The following is a 16,606-nucleotide window of genomic DNA, read 5'->3' on the forward strand; positions in this document are numbered from 1 at the left end:
TTGTGCATGAAAAATGCATTTCTCCGCCTTGACAAAAAGTCCATTCTCCAACAACCTCTGAAGCACTCGTCTGACGTGTTGAGCGTGTTCCTGGAGAGAAGAAGAAAAAATCAGTATGTCATCCAGGTAAACATATATGAACTGATCAATCATATCTCTCAGCACGTCATTGACGAGTGCCTGGAAAACCGCTGGGGAGTTGGATAGCCCAAAAGGCATGACCAAATATTCGAAGTGCCCTCTGGGGGTGTTAAACGCGGTCTTCCATTCGTCCCCTCCCTTATGCGAACCAAATGATATGCATTACGTAAATCCAACTTAGTGAACACGGATGCTCCCTGTAACCTTTCAAAGGCGGAGGACATCAACGGTAAGGGATAGGTATTCTTCACTGTGATGTTATTCAACCCACGGTAATCAATGCAAGGACGCAGAGATCCGTCCTTCTTCCCCACAAAGAAGAACCCCGCCCCGCTGGAGAAGAGGAAGGACGAATGAATTTAGATGCCAGAGAACCAGAGATGTATCTCTCCATAGCCTCCCTCTCAGGAACAGAAAGTGAATATAACTTGCCTTTAGGCGGAGACTCACCTGGCAATAATTCTATTGCACAGTCATAGGGACGATGCGGAGGAAGGGAAGCAGCACGGACTTACTGAACACCTCCTTCAGGTCGAGGTATTCAACGGGCACGTTAGACAAATCCACTGCCTCCTCTAGAAACACAGAATCAGACACAGACGAACAAGCAGACACTAAACAGGACTCAAGACACTTGTTACTCCACATAGATATAGAGTTATGACCCCAGTCAACTCTGGGGTTGTGTTGGGTGAGCCAAGGGTGGCCGAGAACTAATGGTGCAAGGGGTGAGTCCATGAGTAGGAATGATAGTGTCTCAGTGTGATTGCCAGAAGTGATGAGTGTGATAGGTTCAGTGGTGTGAGAAATGTTGGGGAGTTCTTGACCATTGAGAGCGTTGACGGATATCTTGTGCGTGAGTGAGGTGATAGGAATCTGGAGTTTGTGAGCGAGCTTGAAGTCCATGAAGTTACCCTCTGCTCCTGAGTCCAGTAAGGCTTGGGTGTCGTGCGTGTGGGTGGTCCATCTTAGTCTTACCGGGAGGAGAGTAGATGATGAGGTCTTCTCTGTGGTGACACCACCCGATAGTAGCCTCATGTTTACTACCGGGCCTGATCTTTTACCGGGCAGGAGTGGATAAAGTGGCCCGCTCTACCACAGTAGAGACAGAGTCCTTGGGATCTCCGCCTCTCCCTCTCTTCCCGGGAGAGGCGAGCTCTCCCCAGCTGCATGGGTTCATGAGCGGAAGCTGAACTGGCCGTGTTCCCGACGCTGGCATGCCAGCCCTCCGTGTCGTTATACGGTCTGTTAGGGCATGCTCGGCGGCCAATACGACTCAGACGAGCGTCGACCCTCAGGGCTAGTTCCACTAGTCCATTTAAACTCCTGGGAAGGTCCAGAACATAAATCTCCTTCTGGATCCGGTCCTCCAGCCCATGCAGGAACATGTCCCACTGCGCCTCCTCGTTCCACTGACACTCAGCAGCCAGAGTGCGGAATTGGATGGAGTATTCCGATACTGAATGGTCTCCTTGGCGAAGGTCAGCGAGTAGTCTGGCCGTCTCCCTACCCGCCACGGCCCGATCGAAGACCCTTCTCATCTCCTCGGAGAGTGTCTGGAAAGAGGTGCAGCATGGGTCCTGGTTCGCCCACACCGCCGTTCCCCAGAGAGACGCTTTGCCTGATAGCAGTGTGAGTACGAATGCTACCTTAGACTGTTCACGGTTGAAGGTCCGTGGCTGCAACGAGAAATGCATGGAACATCTCGTAAGAAAGGCTCTGCAATAGTCAGGATCACCTGAATAACCCTCTGGTGTCGGTAGCCGTGGCTCTAGCTGGGAATCCGGCTCTGGCGGGGCGGGTTGAACTGCCGGTGTAGGTGTCGCAGCGGAACCAGTAAGATGTTGCAATTGTTGGGTCAGCTGGGATACCTGCGTCGAAAGGGCTTGTACTGCCCGACCTGTGCTGGAGATGTTCTCCTCTTGTTGATCCATTCTCGTGATACTGCGGGAAAGGAATTCGGTCAGACTCGTTGAACTCGCTGCATCCATGGTCTGGTCAGATCGTTCTGTTACAACACAGAGGCGGATGCAAGATGCAAGCAACGATGGTTTTAATGAATGTAGTTCACAGCAGCAACATGACAAACAGACTGTACTCAGAAGGAATCCGACCCAGGAACTCGGGCGCATCTTCCGATCATAACGTGCTGAGAAAACCAGGGAGTGTGTCCGGATGAGTAGGAAGGAGCACAGCAGAGAATCCACACAAGAGAAGAGCACGGACACACGACACAACCTCAGAGAAGAAACAACGATCTGACAACAAGAAACACTGGTAACAGAACATATAAAGGGAAGATAAGTGGTTCCAGCTGGCGCAGACAATCAGGCCGAGATTGGGAAACCACGCCCACACAAACACTGGAGAGAGAGAGAGAGAGAGAGAGAGAGACGGAGGCAGTGGATTCATGAACCGTGACAAAAGTCAAGAGAAGGAAAAGCCTAGAAGGAGGAGAGATGACTAGAAACAATTTGGTTGACCGAATGTGTGGATTAATTGTCAGAGTAGAGGACCGTGTGCATTTCAGGTAAAATAACAACTCAATGTTTATATCCCAGGACAAATTAGCTAGCAACAGCAAGGTAGCTAGCAACAGCAAACTAGCTAAATAGGACAAATTAACTAGCAAGTGCAAGCTAACTAGCTAAATTGCCATAAATGTTTAATGCTTTTCGACCTGTCCCCAAATTAATGTAATTAGCTCAGAGTTTGTTTTGATATTTTAACCTGCGTGTCATGATCGCATTTGGTGTGGGGGGAGGTAATAAATTCATGCACAATGGCGCAAGCGGGCAGCCGGTTTGGGTTCCGTGTAATCGGTCTGTGTCAGCCTAGGTAGAATAGTAAGTTTGTAATAATTTATTATTATTATTACTACTACTACTACTGCTACTACTACAACTACTGCTACTACTACAGCACAAGACTATACACCTGCCACATCAAGTTGATACCTGCTATGCAAGGATTTGTTTTTGCAACCCGTCTGCTAAATCCATCCATTACACATGGTCCTCTTCATCAAGCACTCCTTCTCGAGGAAGCTTTCAAATCAGGAAAGCACCAATAATCATGCCACCAGCATTTACATAATACCCCTAGATATTTATTGGAAATTTGCATGAAACTCATCATGCGATTAACCACCATGTGAAGTTAATCATAGCCTATAAACTCTTCATGCTTTTCCAGGTCGCGGTGGTATTAGGCTGCAACGTAACTTATCATTAACTCCAAGTTACCTCGGCATGATGGTTTGTATATCAATATTTGAGCATAAAGGCATTTCCACCGCAATTGTAGTCTAATCTTTTTAAATATATGAAAGAATGTTTTAGGTAGGCAATAACTGTAAAATGTATTTTTCCTTTTTCTTGGAATAGAAACATCATAATAAATACATTTAATGAAGCTAAAATACCAGAAATAAATGCAAATAATAAAGGCCAGTATCATCTTATTTTCATAAATAAAAGGGAATAAATAATCTCCAAGGGCAGCAGTCAAATTATTTGTGCACATATTATCATTATAAAGACAGAACAATATGCATGTAAAAGTTTATATAGTGATAATATAAACAAGAGAAAGGAGAATTAAATATATTTTTGGATTGCCTAAAATTGAAAAATACATTGAGATGAAGCCACCCCCTTGTGTGGATTATTTAGCCGATAATTGTCATATTGAAAATAGTACAAACATTTCTGACACACACCTGAACCTATGTGTCACGACTTCTGCCGAAGTCAATGTCTCTCCTTGTTCGGGCGGTGCTCGGCGGTCGACGGTCTTCTAGCCATCGCCGATCCATTTTTAATTTTCCATTTGTCTTGTCTTGTTTTCCCACACACCTGGTTCTCATTTCTCTCATTATGTGTTGTGTATTTAACCCTCTGTTTCCCTCATGTCTTTGTGTGGTATTGTTTATTCTGTTTCATGTTATGCTCACATTAGTCTTTTGCGCCGGGTTATGTTAACCCGTATTTGTTATTTCGTGTTCACTTTGCCATGTGCTTTTGGTTCGCCTAAATAAAAGGCTCCGTTGGCTACCCAATATCTGCTCTCCTGCACCTGACTCCCTTACAGCCATTTACGCAAACCTGACACTATAGTGTTACCGCATGCGCTTAGATTTACCGTTGTGTTAGGTTTGTTATTAAAATAGAGCCCTTAATCACCAAATTAAAATGAAATGATTATAAAATCATTTCACAGGATTTCTACTTCAACGAGTCGGAGTCGGAGGCGCAGGCTTACCCCGGACCATGCCCTAATCCCAGAGACACGGAAAAGAAAAAGGTGGCATAAAAGAGGCCAACGTTCAGGTACCCTGATGAAACTGAGTCTGCAAGTACATAAATCGCCTCTGCCCTCCATTCTATTGGTGAAAGTACAATCGCTGGAGAACAAACTGGACAAGCTCTGTTCGAGACTATCCTATCAACCGGACCTGAAGAACTGTAATATTCTTTGTTTCACTGAGTTGTGGCTAAACAAGGACATGGATAATATAAAGTACCAGTCAAAAGTTTGGACACAACTACTCATTCAGGTTTTTTGTGTGTTTTTTTAAATATTTTCCACATTGTAGAATAAGAGTGAAGACATAAACTATGAAAAACACATCTGTAATCATGTAGTAACCTTTGGGAGAAGTTTACTACATGATAAACAAATCAAAATATATTTTATATTTGAGATTCTTCAAAGTAGCCACCCTTTGCCTTGACGGCAGCTTTGCACACTCTTGGCATTCTCTCAACCAATTAACCATAACTCTATCCTCCTGATTCCTGCTTCATCCCCACAGTGACCGTGATTACATATCCAAACCAGAAGCCATGGATAATGGGCAACATCCGGACTAAGCTAAAGTTGCCACTTTAAAGGAGTGGAACACTAATCCGCTTATAAGAAATCATTCTACGCCCTTCGACAAACCATCAAAAAAGCAAAACAAAATTTCAGGACTAAGATCAAATCCTACTACACCGGCTTTGATGCTAGTCATATTTTTTGGCAGGGCTTGCAAACTATCATGGATTACAAAGGGAAACCCAGCCTGGAGCTGCCCAGTGACGGAGCTAAATGCCTTTTATGCTCTCTTCGAGGCAAGCAACACTGAACCATGCATGAGAGCACCAGGTGTTCCGGCTGACTGTGTGATCATGCTCTCTGTAGCCGATGTGAGTAAGTCCTTTAAACAGGTTTACATTCACAAGGCCACAGGGCCAGACGCATAGCCAGGACCCGTACTCACCATATGCGCTGACCAGGTGTCTTCACTGACATTTTCAACCTCTCCCTGACCCAGTCTGTAATACCTAGATATTTCAACAGACCAAAAATACCTGTCTAAATGTCAATAGTTCTCACATCTATAGCCATGAAATGCTTTGAAAGGCTTGTCAAAGCTCACATTAACACTATCATCCCAGACTGGACACACTCCATACTGCCCCAACAGATCAACAGATGATGCAACTCTCTATTTCCCTCCACACTACCTCTTGCCATCTGGACAAGAGGAACACCTATGTGAGAATGCTGTTCATTGACTACAGCTAAGCATAGTGCCCTCCAAGCTCATCACTAAGTTAAGGATCCTGGGATTGAACACCTCCCTCTGCAACTGAATCCTGGACTTCTTGACGAGGTAGGCAACAACACATCCGCCATGCTGACCCTCAACACTGGGGACCCATCAGGAGTGCGTAGCTTAGTCCCCTCATGTACTCCTTGTTCACACACAACTGTGTGGCCGGGAACGACTCCAACACTATCATTAAGTTGATGACACACCGGTGGTAGGCCTGATCACCGATGATGATGAGACAGCCTATAGGGGGAGATCAGAGACCTGGCAATGTAGTGCCAGAACACTGTCATGACGTTGGCCTGTGGGTAAGGTTTATGAACACCCCCCCCCCCCATAAATATCTTTCTCCCTTCCCTCTCTCTCTGACTCTACTGAATGACTCTTGAATAGCCTTTGTTAAACATAGAGTGTCTGGGAACATCAAACAAGTGGGGGGAAAGGAACCATATTTTGGTAATAGAACCAGTTGACAATATGCATTGGTACTTATTAATTAATATGATGTCAGTTCGGTTGTCATCTGAGACATTATGACTGATGACAGGACGACATAAACTGTATCTGGGAAAGTCTACACATTATAGTTTCAGATTCACATGGAATTGTTGTGCAATTTTAAATGTTTAAATATGACACTATTTGTGAAAAGATTAAATGTAATTTTAGCTTCCAAATGAGAGAATTGGGAGAATTGGGTCTTCATATGGTTAGAGACCCTGTGAAGACACATTGGTTATAAACTATGAAACACACCCTCTCTCCCTCCACTATATAAGCCCTTGATGAAAATGTAACCTTCTGTTCCGAGTACGCGAGGCCTGCAACCTCTGCGTTAAAAGGGCAAATAACTTTCTGTTCCGGGTACATTAGGGTGACAGTCCGGTGTCAGAAGGATTCACATAATAACTACAGAACTAAGCCAACCACAGGGTGAGCGTTGGTTGCAAATGGTATGAACTTTGAACTCTTATTCACTACAGAAGTGATACCTCCTAGCCGTTGAGTCAGCAGCAGCCACTGTAATCATGGACTAGGAAAGGACAGACGACGTACCCAGTCTAACACACAACGACGATACTACAACGTATACCATTTACCACCAGAGACATTCTTCCGAGGAGAGCAAGATCTCTGTTGTGCAACACGGCCAGCATCTACGACCAACCTACCAAAGCGTAGCTCAGAGTAAATATTTATTGCATTTCCCTTTTCGAAATGGGCGGTAATTTTAGAATGCATAAGATACTGTATTTACGATAGCAGAGCTTCTCCATTTGTTCCTCACTCTTCCCGCTCATTCACTCAAACCCAACCCCCTTTCCTTTGTGTAACAAGCCGTCATGTCGGCTCTGTCCACCAGGGACGCTTTCTGTATGACATAATTTGCATTCTGTGTATATGCAATTCTGTGTGATTAGTTAGGTATTTAGTAAATAAATAATTAAACCCAATTTTGTATTGCTAATTCAACTTGTTAGCCAGGGTTTGTGAAGATAACCAAGAATTTACAACTTTCAGATGAGACTGACATAAGGTGATGATTAATATTGACTGCTATTTATGTAAAATATTACTAGGTCTTTAAGAGTTTATTCGGAAGATAACAGCTCTATAAACACTCTTTCGTGGTGCCCCGACTTTCTAGTTAATTACATTTACATGATTAGCTCAATCAGGTAATATTAATTACAGAGAAAGGATTTTATAGAATAGCATGTCATATCACTTAATCCAGCATAGCCAAAGACATGACAACACACATCCATTCCCTCAACGTCAGCAAGATAAAGGAGCTGGAAACGGACGACCGAGCTCGCCCCCATTCACATTGACCGGGCTGTGGTGGAGCGGGTCGAGAGTTTCAAGTTCCTTGGTGTCCACATCACTAAGAGGACATGACAACGCCTCTCCTGCCTCAGGAGGCTGAAAAGATTTGGCATGGGTGCTCAGATCCTCAAAAAGTTATACAGCTCTACTGGCTGCATCACTGCTTGGTATGGCAACTTCTTGGCATCGAACCACAAGGCGCTACAGAGGGTAGTGTGTACAGCCCAGTACATCACTCCCTTGCCATCCAGGACCTCTATACCAGGTGGTATAAGAGGAAGGCCCTAACAATTGTCAAAGACTCCAGCCACAAAAGTCATAGACTGTCCTCTCTGGAAGTCAGGAATCAACTGGGCGCTGAATACCTTTACCCCTAAACCATAAGACTGCTAAATAGTTAGTTAAAACGTTTACCAAAGATGCTACCCGGACTATCTGCATTGACCCTTTTTGCACTAACTTTTTTGTCTCATCACATACTCTGTCACTTTCTTCCTAGTTATACAGTGCATTCGGAAAGTATTTAGACCCCTCACCCTTTTCCACATTTTGTTACGTTACAGCCTTATTCTGAAATGGATAAAATTTTAAAATTCCTAATCAACCTACACACAATACCCCATATAGACAAAGCAAAAACAGGATTTTGAAGTATTCAGACCCTTTGCTATGAGACTCAAAATTGAGCTCAGGTTCATCCTGTTTCCATTGATCATCCTTGAGATGTTTCTACAAGGACATAATTTGGAAAGGCAAACACCTATCTATATAAGTTCCCTCAGTTGACAGCGCATGTCAGAGCAAAAACCAAGCCATGGGGGTCAAAGGAATTGTCCGTAGAGCTCCGAGACAGAATTGTGTCGAGGCACAGATCTGGGGAAGGAATCCAAAACATTTCTGCAGCATTGAAGGTCCCCAAGAACACAGTGGCCTCCATTTTTCTTACATGGAAGAAGTTTGGAACCACCAAGACACTTCCTAACGCTGGCCGCCCAGCAAAACTGAGCAATCGGAGGAGAAAGGCCTTAGACAGGGAGGTGACCAAGATCTCGTCCCTCTGACAGAGCTCTAGAGTTCCTCTGTGGAGATAGAACCTTCCAGAAGTACAACCATCTCTGCAGCACTCCACCAATCATGCCTTTAGTGTAGAGTGGCCTGGCAGAAGCTTCTCCTCAGTAAAAGGAACATGACAGCCTGCTTGGAGTTTGCCAAAAGGCACCTAAAGGACTCTCAGACCATGAAAAACAAGATTCTCTGGTCTAATGAAACCAAGATTGAACTCTTTGGCCTGAATGCCAGGCGTCACGTCTGGAGGAAACCTGGCACCATCCCTACAGTGAAGCATGGTGGTGGCAGCATCATGCTGTGGGAATGTTTTTTTTTTACGGCAGGGACTGGGAGACTAGTGGAGATTGAGTGAAACAGAGCAAAGTACAGAAGGTTAACCTTCCAACAGGACAACGATCTATAACGGCTGTCTAATACATGCACACTGGATCTGATCAACAAAGATTTCGCTACCTGCTTTTACATGACCATTCATTCTGGTTCGGATTTTTGACATTTTATTTTACCGTTCTGGTTAGCGATATGACTTTCATGGTTTTGTTTTCGCCCAACGGTTATTGTATAATCTATTGTTGCCCTGGATGTCTGCCGAGTTGAGGGCCTCTCTTCGGCCACCTGTTACCTGCTGCACTGCTCCCTGCCTGCCCTGGTCTGTCTCTCCCAGTCTGGTACAGGTGCCCCCTGTGTCCCTCCCTCCCTCCCTCCCTCCCTCCCTCCCTCCCTCCCTCCCTCCCTCCCTCCCTCCCTCCCTCCCTCCCTCCCTCCCTCCCTCCCTCCCTCCCTCCCTCCCTCCCTCCCTCCCTCAAGCTTTGCTCGTCTACATCACACGCATACATCACTGACTTTTTTACTGATCTGCTGTTGGACTATTTGATTAGTGATTGGTGCTATGTTTGTATTATTATTTAGGAACTTTTTATTTGAAGTCGTAGCTCATTTAATATGAGGGCTACATATCTTAGATTGTTCTTTTCACTTTGTATGCGCTTAGTGCTGTGTTAATTGATAGGACAATACAAAAACATGCTGATGTTGCTAATTTTGCTGTTGTCTACCTGGCTTTTACAGTGTTGGAGATACTTTTGGAGCCCGTTGCTCTGTGAATGAGGAAATATTTGACTGTTTCTCCCTCGTATTTTGGGAGAAACCACAAGCTTGCTCTGTAAATGCACGCGAGAACTATGCACATTTCTCCCAAACAACATGGGAGAAATTGGACTCTTGCGCTTACATGTCAGGACTGTTCTCTTGGTACTTAACCATGTCTCTGTACTTTACACTTCTCCTGTAATATGAGGTGTTAAAGACTCTGGTGACTGTGGATTGTTGTTCAAGTGCTGTCTTTCAATCCAAATGTTGTAACCCTGATCTAGACTTGCCATTTTCTTGCTGCTTCTACCGTCTGGAAATGTGCAATCTAACCCAGGTCCTGACATTTTTACACCTGCTGAATGAAGTAGTAGCAGACTGGCATGAAGTTTCTGCATATGAATGTAAGAAGTCTTCCTCCGAAGCTTGATTTTGTGAATATATGGATAAAAACTGCAGACCCTGATGTATTTATGCCTTCTGAAACCTATGTCAAAAAATATTTTACAGACAGAAATATTGGCATAAATGGTTCCAATGTGTTTTGCGCAGATTGTAACTCTAAGAGTGGTGGTGTTGCTTGTTGTTATAGACCACCTGCTACTGCTGGCTCTTCGGAATGTATTTTCAAATTGTTATCACAGCATGTCAATCCTGAGTTTGTCTTGATGTGTGATCTGTATCAGGACTTGTTAACATTATCTCTGATCAACTAAAAATTCTATGCAATACCTATAATCTCACTCCGATTGTCAACAGTGTAACTAGGTTGAATGTAATGTATCCTCTGAAATCCTCTTTGATTGATTTGATCTTAACCAATACTCCTCATCGTTTTAATGCTTCTGGTATTTTTGCAAATGTTTTATTTTTTTATTTTTATTTTACCTTTATTTTACTAGGCAAGTCAGTTAAGAACAAATTCTTATTTTCAATGACGGCCTAGGAACAGTGGGTTAACTGCCTGTTCAGGGGCAGAACGACAGATTTGTACCTTGTCAGCTTACATTAGTGATCACTGTGCTATTACCTGTGTGAGAGATGGTAAAATTCCTAAGCGATATCCACATGTCATTCCGAAAAGAAACTGTAAGCAGTTTGATATTAAAGGTTTTTTTTTACATGGTGTATTGAATGGAATAGAATTTAATTAGTCCCGGATGTTGAACCAGCCTTTTCTTACTTCCACAACGCATTCCAGGATGTATCCAATAGGCAATGCCCTTAAAAAAAATTCAGGATTAAGGGCAGAGAGAACCCTTGGTTTACTAATGAACTGACTAAAATCATAAGGGAACGAAATGCTATGTTGGCTAAAGCAAGACGGTCTGGTACGGCGGATGTGGCTATGACCCAAAAACTGAAAGCAGACCACTACCTTAAATATACTTCGGATTCGAGCCCAGGGTCTGTCGCAGCCGGCCGCGACCTGGAGACCCATGAAGCGGCACACAATTGTCCCAGCATTGTCCGGGTTAGTGGAGGGTTTGGCCAGCCGTGATGTCCTTGTCCCATTGCTCTCAAGCGGCTCCTGTGGCGGGCCGGAGGCATGCACGCTGACATGCTTCAACAAAGTACTGAGTTAAGGGTCTGAATACTTATGTAAATGTAATATTTAAAAAAAACTATTTTTAAATAAATTTGCAAACATTTCTAAAAACTTTACTTTGTCATTGTGGGGTATTGTGTGTAGATTGATGAGGAAAAACACATTTAATCCATTTTTAGAATAAGGCTGTAACAAAATGTGGAAAAAGTCAAGGGGTCTCAATACTTTCCAAATGCGCTGTATGTACATATCTACCTCAATTACCTCGTACTCCTGCACATCAACCTGGTAATGGTATCACTTGTAAATAGCCAAGTTATTGTGATTCCTGGGTGTATTTATTATTACGTGTTTTACTTTTCTACTATTTCTCTATTTTATTTCTCTCTGCATTGTTGGGAAGGTCCTGTAAGTAAGCATGTCACTGTTATTCTCGACCTGTTATTTATAAAGTAGGTGTCTAATGCGATTTGATTTGATTTGATTTTGCATTCACTCACAATTGACCGCTGCCCCAACTGCACTGTTAATATAGATAAATAGATAAGTACATATACCAATACAATTTAGTAGTCCAACAGCACAAGCGAAGAATGAATGTTTGAACACGTTCTTCTTGGCCATGGACATTCTGAATTGCCAGCCAGATAGAAACATAAAGAAGCAAACACATGATTGACACAAATATCATAGAAGAGTGTAATTGTCTTTAGGACAGCTGTTTTTTAGTTATGACATTAGTGTTTATTATGTAATATGCAATTGTTGTTTTGTATGTGTGTCTTTAGTTTTGTTCAGTGTTGTGTTAGTGTATGTAAGTTGTTTTGTCTGAAACTTTGTTACCCCTGCTGCTGTTGGACCAGGTCTCTGAGAAAAAACCCTTATAAATAAAGGTTAAATAAAAAAATAAAAGCACACAGCCAAGACAACACAGTAGTGGTTTTGGGACAATCCACTGAATGTCTTTCAGTGGCCCAGCCACAGCCCGGACTTGAACCCGATCTAACATCTCTGGAGAGACCTGAAAATAGCTGTGCAGCAACGCTCCCCATATAAACTGACAGAGCTTGAGACGATCTGCAAAAATAATGGGAGAAACTCCCCAAATACAGGTGTGCCATGCTTGTAGCGTCTTACCCAAGAAAACTTAAGGCTGTAATCTCTGCCAATGGTGATTCAAGTACTGAGTAAAGGATCTGAATACTTATGTAAATGTGATATTAATTTTTAAGTTTTTAAATAAATTTGCCAACATTTCTAAAAAAGCTGTTTTTACTTTGTCATTGTGGGATATTGTGTGTAGATTGAAGAGGGAAAAAACATTTAAACCATTTTTAGAATAAGGCTGTAACGTAACAAAATGTGGAAAAAATCAAGGGTTCTCAATACTTTCCAAATGCACTGTACGTACATATCTACCTCAATTACCCCATACTCCTGCACATCAACTTGGTAATGGTATCGCTTGTAAATAGCCAAGTTATTGTGACTCCTTGTGTATTTATTATTACGTGTTTTACTTTTTCTCTACTATTTCTCTATTTTGTTTCTCTCTGCATTGTTGGGAAGGGCCCGTAAGTAAGCATTTCACTGTGAGTCTAGACCTGTTATTTATGAAATATGTGTCTAATGCAATTTAAGTTGATTTTATTTTGCATTCACTCACATTTGACCACTGCCCCAACTGCACTGGTAATATAGATAAATAGATAAGTGCATATACCGATACTATTTAGTAGTCCAACAGCACAAGCAACAAATTAATGTTTGAACACGTTCTTCTTGGCAATGGACATTCTGAAGTACCAGCCAGAGGGAAACATAAAGAAGCAATCAGATTTTTAATACACCGAAGACAACAACCTATTAACTTGATGATAAGGCAAAGCAAAAAAACTTTATCTGAAAGCATCCTCGAGAAGGAGCACTTGAGATGGAGACCTGTGTGTAATGGATGGATTTGACGGACGGGTTGCAAAACAAATCCTGGCATTGCAGGGAACAACTTGCTTTGGCTGTTTTACAGCCTCATACATTAGTAGCAGTAATAATAATAATAATAATAAACGATTACTACTTTAATATTCTGCACAGGCTGTCGCAGACCGATTAGGCTATTTCAAAAACTTCACACGACCAGGAGTCAAAAGCCACCTACTGGGCAAAAAAGATTCTGAGGAGTGCATGGATTATTTGAACAATAATGTTGTGTGGAGCTGTTTTTATTTGTGGGAAGAAGTTTAATTAATGTCTATTTGTGGTAAAGAAAAGTGTCACAGTACATAAGAGCATATTTAGCAATCAGGGCATTTGAAGCTGAGCAGAGATCTTTATGCCTTCTGCAAAACCTGGTCTGATGTGGCAAAGAAGATTTGTCCTGTCCCTTTGGGGATGTAGATAAACAGTATTTTAAGGGACTGCAGATAACCGGCGTGGAGCTGTTTTTACGCACCAATAATCTGTCTTTGCTTTTGGTGATATCACCATTGTGCATGCCCTCGGTGACGGTCTGTTCATTACAGCCAAAAGCTGTTTTGTGTGGTTTGTAGTGAGTCTTTTAAAAAACATCTGATCATTCAGTTTCATGAGTATTTCAGTCTTATAGACAGTGTAGTCTTGTACAATAACAGCGGATTACTATAGAGGTGCAATTCTGGAGATTTAAGGGCTTGTTTCTCAGCGCAGGTAAAGTTATTTCTGACATAGGGGATAGAGGCCTCTAGCTTGGATATGTCTTTACGCACCAGTCTGTAGTACGTATCCACAGCCGGGTCAATAGGCCCAGTTGGGATGAACATAGATGGAGCCCTAAACACACTTTTTGTGTGGAGAGAGGGTTGCAATTTTTAAAGAACAGTTTTAGATGCAATGTGAGTATGAATTACAAGTCGAAACGCGTTGCAGTTGTGCGTCCTGATATTCAGGCTGATTTGCTCCTATATGTATTATTTTGTATATATTTTCTGTAAATAGTTCCCACAAGTATATTACTGTAAGGGTTGTCGTTCGTGGAAGAAGGAGAGGACCAAAGCGCAGCGTGGTTAGTGTTCATCTTTTTAATAAGAAACTGAACACTTCAAAAATAGAAAAACAACAAAGTTTTTCTGGTGCAGACACACAAAGACTGAAAATAACCACCCACAAAACACAAGGGAAAACAGGATACCTAAATATGGTTCTCAATCAGGGACAACGATAGACAATAGCCTCTGATTGAGAACCATATCAGGCCAAACACAGAAATAGAAAATATAGAAAAACTAACATAGACTGCCCACCCCAACTCACGCCCTGACCATACTAAATAAAGACAAAACAAAGGAATAAAGGTCAGATCGTGACAATTACACCATACTGGCTGCCTACTTGTTTTCTTTCTCCAATCATAAAAAAAATGAATATTTCCCAATAGACACTAAGAAATGTCAACATGTTTAATAAATAGCATCCACACACGAGGGCGGCTTCATCGCAATGTATTTTTTTAAATTTAATTTAAAATATATTACATTCTCCTTTCTTTTGTTTAAATTCTGGCTATATTCCCACTGATTTTCCTTAATTTAATTCAGCTTTTACATGTGTATTTGTATCTCTTTATTATAAAAAATAATAGTAATAATAATGATGATATTTCATTTGTAGAGTGCAATTCCTATGCTCAATGCAAATTTGAAGCTTGTTGGTGTTTGCTTCTGTACGCAAGTCATTTGACCACTGTCGTTTGAGATGATTTATTCCCTTTATTTTTGAAAATAAGTTGATACTGGCCTTCACTATTTTTATGATTTTTTTCTGATATTTTAGCTTATTTAACCTTTATTTAACTAGGCAAGCCAGCTAAGAACAAATTCTTATTTACAAAGATGGCCTACCCTGGCCAAACCCTAACCCAGCAGCCCTATGGGACTCCCAATCACGGCCGGTTGTGATACAGCCCGAGATACAGTGCCTTAGACTGTTGTGCCACTCGGGAGCCCAGGTATTTATATGTTGAATGCACCGAGCTGTTTGAACTACTGGCATATAACTCTATTCCACATCAAGTAACTCATGCAAGCAGTAAAATTAGATTTAAAAAACAGTTAAAAATACACCTTATGGAAGAGCGGGGACTGTGAAGCATCACAAACTTATGCATACAAACACACAATAACATACACACTATACACACACATTCTTAATGTGTTGTGAAATCTGCTGTGAAGGTATTGTATTTAAAAAAATTGTATAACTGCCTTAATTTTGCTGGACCCCAGGAAGAGTAGCTGTTGCTTTGGCAGCATAATAAAAACAAATGCAAAATAGAAGACAAGCCCACCCTCTCAGTTGTGCCATTTAATGTGGAGCACCGCCTATATAAATGTACCTTTTGTTATGTACATCACGTGATAAGTTAGGTGCTAAGAAGGCAGGCTTTAAGGAAATATTGTATATATAACATTTTAATCACAAAAACTGTAAAAAGGATGTGAGGAAGTGTTGTATTGCGAATGTTTTTCTAATGTTGTCATATTTTCTAATGATCCCATGTGGCTCAGTTGGTAGAGCATGGCACTTGCAATGCCAGGGTTGTGGGTTTGATTCCCAAAAAGGACAAGTAAAACAATATCTACTCTCAATACTGTAAGTTGCTTTAGATAAGAGCATCTGCTGAACTGCAAACCTCACTGATGCAAACTAATCATAAAATAGGGAGATTTAACACACAACAACTGTTTGGATCGGCAAGTTTTTCTCAAATGGAATTAATATTCCTTGATGCGATTGACATTTAAAGGTATTTGCAGGTCTAAATGTTACGCAAACAGTATATCCTTTCAATATTTCCAGTTTTTAAGTCTTTTGGCAGCAGCCTAATTTCACACTGCTTTGTTTGGCTGCACTTTTACTGGGCCTTTTAAATGGAGTAACCCTTTAAACATAGTGGAATAATTCAGCGAAATTATGTATTTAGATGTTTGTTTTCTGACCTTTGTAAGCATGAGTGAATGCATTCCACACACACTACTACAATGTGACTGCTTTTGAATACCATTTTTTATATATTTCCTTAAACATCCTCTGTTATTATGTAGTTATTTTGTAACCACTGATATGTTCTAGGTCATTTTGAGACCTATAAGTACTGCTGGAATGTACATATTTTTGTTAGGAATTACACTGGTCCCTCAAAACATTCCTAAAGTATAAATATCCCTAAAATTAGAGACCGCAACAATACTTTACTAATATTTAGTAAATGGTTTATAAGGTCCTTCATCAAGTTGTTTAAAAATGTGTGAATAAGTAACTTACTTACATTAATAAATAGTGAGCAAAATGTT

General features: G+C 41.6%; 1 protein-coding gene across 10 annotated transcripts in view; it reads right to left on the reverse strand.

Annotated features, from left to right (window-relative positions):
- LOC135510759 (collagen alpha-1(XXV) chain) overlaps positions 1-16,606 on the reverse strand; it is a 127,845-nt gene that overhangs the window by 60,096 nt on the left and 51,143 nt on the right. The gene's annotated exons all lie outside the window — the stretch shown is intronic.

Source organism: Oncorhynchus masou, chromosome 23 (assembly GCF_036934945.1).
Source record: "Oncorhynchus masou masou isolate Uvic2021 chromosome 23, UVic_Omas_1.1, whole genome shotgun sequence".
NCBI lineage: Eukaryota > Metazoa > Chordata > Actinopteri > Salmoniformes > Salmonidae > Oncorhynchus > Oncorhynchus masou.